The following is a 7,846-nucleotide window of genomic DNA, read 5'->3' as shown; positions in this document are numbered from 1 at the left end:
GAGTTGAAATGTTAGCTGGTGGTTAAATGCATGAATTCCATCAATGTGACATCAGATCGGACGTGCTGGTTTTAGGTGTTGGGCGTGGCTCGACGCGCCGGGGGTGCGAGGGCCCTCATAACGCTGCTTGCAGCTTTAATTATTATTATTATTATTCAGGCGAAACAAGGGCCTTTTTGAGGGCCTAAACATGCTCAAAAACTCATGAAATTTTGCACACATGCCAGGTCTGGTGAAAAATTTTGTATTTTAATGGTTTTACATATGAGCACTGGGAAATGGCTCTACAGCGCCACCTATGCCTTGTTAAATGCATCCCTACGACCACATCGTTTGAGCTACATGTATGAAATTTGGCACACATGTGTATCATGCCAAGACGAACAAAAAAGTCTGTGGGCCCATTGATGCAAACCCAACAGGAAGTCCGCCATTTGGAAGAGAAGGTGACATTTTGGCTCTAATTTTGCCATTTCCATGCCTCGAACTTCTGCGAACTCCTCCTTGGGATTTGGTTGTATAAGCTTCATCTTTGGTCAGTGTCAACTACACACCTGGGCCATGTTAAATTGCGGAGCTTTTGAGTTTTCACAATACTATGAGGCCGTGGCGCCATGGCGAATTTCGATGACTCGCCATGAAAATCTTATTGCCTCTCATTTTGTCATACATTTTCTGACCTTGACCAAAGTGAACACATATGATAAGGCTCCACCCCTGAACATATTTCAACTGCCATATTTGACACCAGGGACAGCGCCACCTAGTGGGAACAGGAAATGTCATGTTTTACACTTTGGGGTACAGTATAGTGATGGGTGACACCTGCAGCCTCAAATTTCTCCAGGAAAGCCTTAAGGAGTTGGTCTTGGGTTACAGTGAAAACTGTGACTTTTCGCAAAAGGGTGTGACCCCAGCAGCATGGCGAACTTTAATGTCGCGCCATGAAGAAACAAATTAGTATAACTCAATGAAATCCAGTCTGTTCAGTACCAGACTTTACAGGCATGATGTCAGACCCGCCCTGAACAGATTGATGTGCCCATTGTCGGGAATACGTACAGCGCCACCTAGTGGCAACAGGAAATGTCATGGCTTTAATTTTGTTGTACTGATTTTCACAGGTTCATCGTGGCCACCTCAAAAGCGGTGAATATCAACATCAGTCCCTCGTGATGCTTCAGTGCAAAAATTGTGACTTTAAACTGAACGGCGCACCCTGGTGGCAACGCTGTTCACCATGAAAGATGAAGTGGCTTTTGAGGGGCTTGGAAAGTATATAGAGGCTTTAAATTTAGCACACCCCTCCAAATGGATGAAGGCTTTGTTGTCATGTGATCATTTTTATTGAATAGCGCGAAATGGCTCCACAGCGCCCCCTACAAAATTTCAAAACCACAGCCCCAGCTCTGTGTTTTATGTATGAGTCTGAAACCTGGTAAGCTTATAGGAGATATCAAGATGTACAAAAAAGTCTCTTGGAGCAATATCCAAAATCCAACAGGAAGTCAGCCATTTTAAAATTAATGTGCAATTTTGGCGACATTTTCCCCTCTTTTCAGGCTTCATACTTTGACGAACTCCTCCAAGGGATTTCATCATATTGAACCATTCTCCAGTGTGTGGAATCTAAAGACCTTTGTGATGTTAAATTGCGAAGCTTTTTACGTTCAAGGAAACGGGGTGGTCATGGCGGCACGTGGAGTTTCAATCACTCGCCAAAAAGCAGTAATATGCTGTCACTCAAAGACACAAAGTCCAATCTCTCCCAAAGGTCGCAGGCGTGATGAGACTCGAGCTCGGAAATGTTTGTTATGCCATTTGTGCATAAGGGTTAGATCGCCACCTAGTGGAACGACTAACAAATCATGAATGAATGAGTTGAAATGTTAGCTGGTGGTTAAATGCATGAATTCCATCAATGTGACATCACATCGGACGTGCTGGTTTTAGGTGTTGGGCGTGGCTCGACACGCCGGGGGTGCGAGGGCCCTCATAACGCTGCTTGCAGCTTTAATTATTATTAGGGCCCGAGCACCGAGAGTGCGAAGGCCCTATTGTATCTGCTCCGTTTCTTATTATTAGGGCCCGAGCACTGAGAGTGCGAAGGCCCTATTGTATCTGCTCCGTTTCTTATTATTATTAGGGCCCGAGCACCGAGAGTGCGAAGGCCCTATTGTATCTGCTCCGTTTCTTATTATTATTATTATTATTATTATTATTAGGGCCCGAGCACCGAGAGTGCGAAGGCCCTATTGTATCTGCTCCGTTTCTTATTATTATTATTATTATTATTATTAGGGCCCGAGCACTGACAGTGCGAAGGCCCTATTGTAATTGCTCTGTTTATTATTATTATTATTATTATTATTATTTCGGCAAATGAATTGGCCGTTTGAGGGCCTAAACATGCTCGAAAACTCATGAAATTTTGCACACGCGTCAGGACTGGTGAAAATTTACGTATTTTAATGTTCTCAGACATGGCCAGGGAAAATTAGCTCAGTAGCGCCACCTAGAAAAATGAAAAACGCGAGCCCCCGGTATGGGTATGGCCTACAAGTTTGAAAGTCGGTACACCTATATAACGTTCAGAGTCGAACAAAAAAGTCTATTATGGCAATGTCCTAAACCCAACAGGAAGTCCGCCATTTTGGATTGAAGGTGACATTTTGGCTCTGATTTTACCGTTTCCATGCCTTGTACTTTAACGAACTCCTCCTTGGGATTTGGTCCTATAAACTTCAAATTTGGACAGTGTCAACTACACCCTTGTGCCATGTTAAATTGCGGAGCTTTTGAGTTTTCACAATACTATGAGGCCGTGGCACCATGGCGAATTTCGATGACTCGCCATGAAAATCTTATTGCCTCTCATTCTGTCATACATGTTCCGATCTGGACCAAAGAGCACACATATGATAAGGCTCCACCCCTGAACATATTTCAACTGCCATATTTGACATCAAGGACAGCGCCACCTAGTGGGAACAGGAAATGTCATGTTTTACACTTTGGGGTACAGTATAGTGATGGGTGACATCTGCAGCCTCAAATTTCTCCAGGAAAGCCTTAAGGAGTTGGTCTTGGGTTACAGTGAAAACTGTGACTTTTCGTGAAAGGGTGTGACCCCAGCAGCATGGCGAACTTTGATGTCACGCCATGAAGAAACAAATTAGTATAACTCAATGAAATCCAGTCTGATCAGTACCAGACTTTACAGGCATGATGTCAGACCCGCCCTGAACAGATTGATGTGCCCATTGTCGGGAATACGTACAGCGCCACCTAGTGGCAACAGGAAATGTCATGGCTTTAATTTTGTTGTACTGATTTTCACAGGTTCATCGTGGCCACCTCAAAAGCGGTGAATATCAACATCAGTCCCTCGTGATGCTTCAGTGCAAAAATTGTGACTTTAAACTGAACGGCGCACCCTGGTGGCAACGCTGTTCAACATGAAAGATGAAGTGGCTTTTGAGGGGCTTGCAAGTTTATAGAGGCTTGAAATTTGGCCCACACCTCCAAATGGATGAATGCTTTGTTGTCATGTGATCATTTTCATTGAATAGCGCGAAATTGCTCCACAGCGCCCCCTACAATATTTCAAAACCACAGCCCCTGCTCTGTGTTCTATGTATGATTCTGAAACCTGGTAAGCTTATAGGAGATATCAAGATGTACAAAAAAGTCTCTTGGAGCAATATCCCAAATCCAACAGGAAGTCAGCCATTTTAAAATTAATGTGTAATTTTGATGACATTTTCCCCCCTTTTCAGGCCTCATACTTTGACGAACTCCTCCAAGGGATTTCATCATATTGAAGCATTCTTCAGTGTGTAGAATCTAAAGACCTTTGTGATGTTAAATTGCGAAGCTTTTTCCGTTCAGGGAAACGGGGTGGTCATGGCGGCACGTGGAGTTTCAATCACTCGCAAAAAGCAGTAATCTGCTGTCACTAAAAAACACAATGTCCAATCTCTCCCAAAGGTCGCAGGTGTGATGAGACTCGAGCTTGGAAATGTTTGTTATGCTATTTGTCAATAATGGTTAGAGCGCCACCTAGTGGCATGACTATAATCCTGGTTGAATAAGATGAAATGTTAGCTGGTGATTAAAAGCATGAAATCCATCAATGTGACATCACATCGGACGTGCCGGTTTGAGGTGTTGGCAGTGGCTCGACGTGCCGGGGGTGCGAGGGCCCTCATAACGCTGCTTGCAGCTTTAATTAGGGCCCGAGCACTGAGAGTGCGAAGGCCCTATTGTATCTGCTCCGTTTCTTATTATTATTATTATTATTCACCCCAAACAAGGGCCTTTTTGAGGGCCTAAACATGCTCAAAAACTCATGAAATTTTGCACACATGCCAGGTCTGGTGAAAAATTTTGTATTTTAATGGTTTTACATATGAGCACTGGGAAATGGCTCTACAGCGCCACCTATGCCTTGTTAAATGCAGCCCTACGACCACATCGTTTGAGCTACATGTATGAAATTTGGCACACATGTGTATCATGCCAAGACGAACAAAAAAGTCTGTGGGCCCATTGACGCAAACCCAACAGGAAGTCCGCCATTTTGGATTGAATGTGACATTTTGGCTCTGATTTTACCGTTTCGATGCCTCGAACTTTAACGAACTCCTCCTTGGCATTTGGTCCTATAAGCTTCAAATTTGGACAGTGTCAACTACACCCTTGTGCCATGTTAAATTGCGGAGCTTTTGAGTTTTCACAATACTATGAGGCCGTGGCGCCATGGCGAATTTTGATGACTCGCCATGAAAATCTTATTGCCTCTCATTTTGTCATACATTTTCTGACCTTGACCAAAGTGAACACATATGATAAGGCTCCACCCCTGAACATATTTCAACTGCCATATTTGACCTCAAGGACAGCGCCACCTAGTGGGAACAGGAAATGTCATGTTTTACACTTTGGGGTACAGTATAGTGAAGGGTGACATCTGCAGCCTCAAATTTCTCCAGGAAAGCCTTAAGGAGTTGGTCTTGGGTTACAGTGAAAACTGTGAGTTTTCGCGAAAGGGTGTGACCCCAGCAGCATGGCGAACTTTGATGTCACGCCATGAAGAAACAAATTAGTATAAATCAATGAAATCCAGTCTGATCAGTACCAGACTTTACAGGCATGATGTCAGACCCGCCCTGAACAGATTGATGTGCCCATTGTCGGAAATACGGACAGCGCCACCTAGTGGCAACAGGAAATGTCATGGCTTTAACTTTGTTGTACTGATTTTCACAGGTTGATCGTGGCCACCTCAAAAGCGGTGAATATCACCATCAGTCCCTCGTGATGCTTCAGTGCAAAAATTGTGACTTTAAACTGAACGGCGCACCCTGGTGGCAACGCGGTTCATCATGAAAGATGAAGTGGCTTTTGAGGGGCTTGGAAAGTTTATAGAGGCTTGAAATTTGGCACACACCTCCAAATGGATGAAGGCATTGTTGTTATGTAACCATTTTCCTTGAATAGCGCAAAATGGCTCCACAGCGCCCCCTACAATATTTCAAAACATCAGCCCCTGCTCTGTGTTTCATCTATGAGTCTGACACTTGGTAAGCTTGTGTAAGATATCAAGATGTACAAAAAAGTCTCTTGGAGCAATATCCCAAATCCAACAGGAAGTCAGCCATTTTAAAATTAATGTGTAATTTTGATGACATTTTCCCCCCTTTTCAGGCCTCATACTTTGACGAACTCCTCCAAGGGATTTCATCATATTGAAGCATTCTTCAGTGTGTAGAATCTAAAGACCTTTGTGATGTTAAACTGCGAAGCTTTTTCCGTTCAGGGAAACGGGGTGGTCATGGCGGCACGTAGAGTTTCAATCACTCGCAAAAAGCAGTAATCTGCTGTCACTAAAAAACACAATGTCCAATCTCTCCCAAAGGTCGCAGGTGTGATGAGACTCGAGCTTGGAAATGTTTGTTATGCTATTTGTCAATAATGGTTAGAGCGCCACCTAGTGGCATGACTATAATCCTGGTTGAATAAGATGAAATGTTAGCTGGTGATTAAAAGCATGAAATCCATCAATGTGACATCACATCGGACGTGCCGGTTTGAGGTGTTGGCAGTGGCTCGACGTGCCGGGGGTGCGAGGGCCCTCATAACGCTGCTTGCAGCTTTAATTATTAGGGCCCGAGCACTGACAGTGCGAAGGCCCTATTGTAATTGCTCTGTTTATTATTATTATTATTATTATTAGGGCCCGAGCACTGACAGTGCGAAGGCCCTATTGTAATTGCTCTGTTTATTATTATTAGGGCCCGAGCACTGAGAGTGCGAAGGCCCTATTGTATCTGCTCCGTTTCTTATTATTATTATTATTATTATTATTATTCAGGCGAAACAAGGGCCTTTTTGAGGGCCTAAACATGCTCAAAAACTCATGAAATTTTGCACACATGCCAGGTCTGGTGAAAAATTTTGTATTTTAATGGTTTTACATATGAGCACTGGGAAATGGCTCTAGAGCGCCACCTATGCCTTGTTAAATGCATCCCTACGACCACATCGTTTGAGCTACATGTATGAAATTTGGCACACATGTGTATCATGCCAAGACGAACAAAAAAGTCTGGGGGCCCATTGACGCAAACCCAACAGGAAGTCCGCCATTTGGAAGAGAAGGTGACATTTTGGCTCTAATTTTGCCATTTCCATGCCTCGAACTTTTGCGAACTCCTCCTTGGGGTTTGATTTCATAACCTTCATATTTGGTCAGTGTCAACTACACCCTTGTGCCATGTTAAATTGCGGAGCTTTTGAGTTTTCACAATACTATGAGGCCGTGGCGCCATGGCGAATTTCGATGACTCGCCATGAAAATCTTATTGCCTCTCATTTTGTCATACATTTTCTGACCTTGACCAAAGTGAACACATATGATAAGGCTCCACCCCTGAACATATTTCAACTGCCATATTTGACACCAGGGCCAGCGCCACCTAGTGGGAACAGGAAATGTCATGTTTTACACTTTGGGGTACAGTATAGTGATGGGTGACACCTGCAGCCTCAAATTTCTCCAGGAAAGCCTTAAGGAGTTGGTCTTGGGTTACAGTGAAAACTGTGACTTTTCGCAAAAGGGTGTGACCCCAGCAGCATGGCGAACTTTGATGTCACGCCATGAAGAAACAAATTAGTATAACTCAATGAAATCCAGTCTGATCAGTACCAGACTTTACAGGCATGATGTCAGACCCGCCCTGAACAGATTGACGTGCCCATTGTCGGAAATACGGACAGCGCCACCTAGTGGCCACAGGAAATGTCATGGCTTTAATTTTGTTGTACTGATTTTCACAGGTTCATCGTGGCCACCTCAAAAGCGGTGAATATCACCATCAGTCCCTCGTGATGCTTCAGTGCAAAAATTGTGACTTTACACTGAACGGCGCACCCTGGTGGCAACGCTGTTCAACATGAAAGATGAAGTGGCTTTTGAGGGGCTTGGAAAGTATATAGAGGCTTTAAATTTAGCACACCCCTCCAAATGGATGAAGGCTTTGTTGTCATGTGATCATTTTTATTGAATAGCGCGAAATGGCTCCACAGCGCCCCCTACAAAATTTCAAAACCACAGCCCCAGCTCTGTGTTTTATGTATGAGTCTGAAACCTGGTAAGCTTATAGGAGATATCAAGATGTACAAAAAAGTCTCTTGGAGCAATATCCCAAATCCAACAGGAAGTCAGCCTTTTTAAAATTAATGTGCAATTTTGGCGACATTTTCCCCTCTTTTCAGGCTTCATACTTTGACGAACTCCTCCAAGGAATTTCATCATATTGAACCATTCTCCAGTGTGTGGAAT

Source organism: Aulonocara stuartgranti, assembly GCF_965226115.1.
Source record: "Aulonocara stuartgranti genome assembly, chromosome: 23".
Taxonomy (NCBI): domain Eukaryota; kingdom Metazoa; phylum Chordata; class Actinopteri; order Cichliformes; family Cichlidae; genus Aulonocara; species Aulonocara stuartgranti.
The sequence above is the reverse complement of the archived record's forward strand: the minus strand, read 5'-3'. Positions refer to the sequence as shown.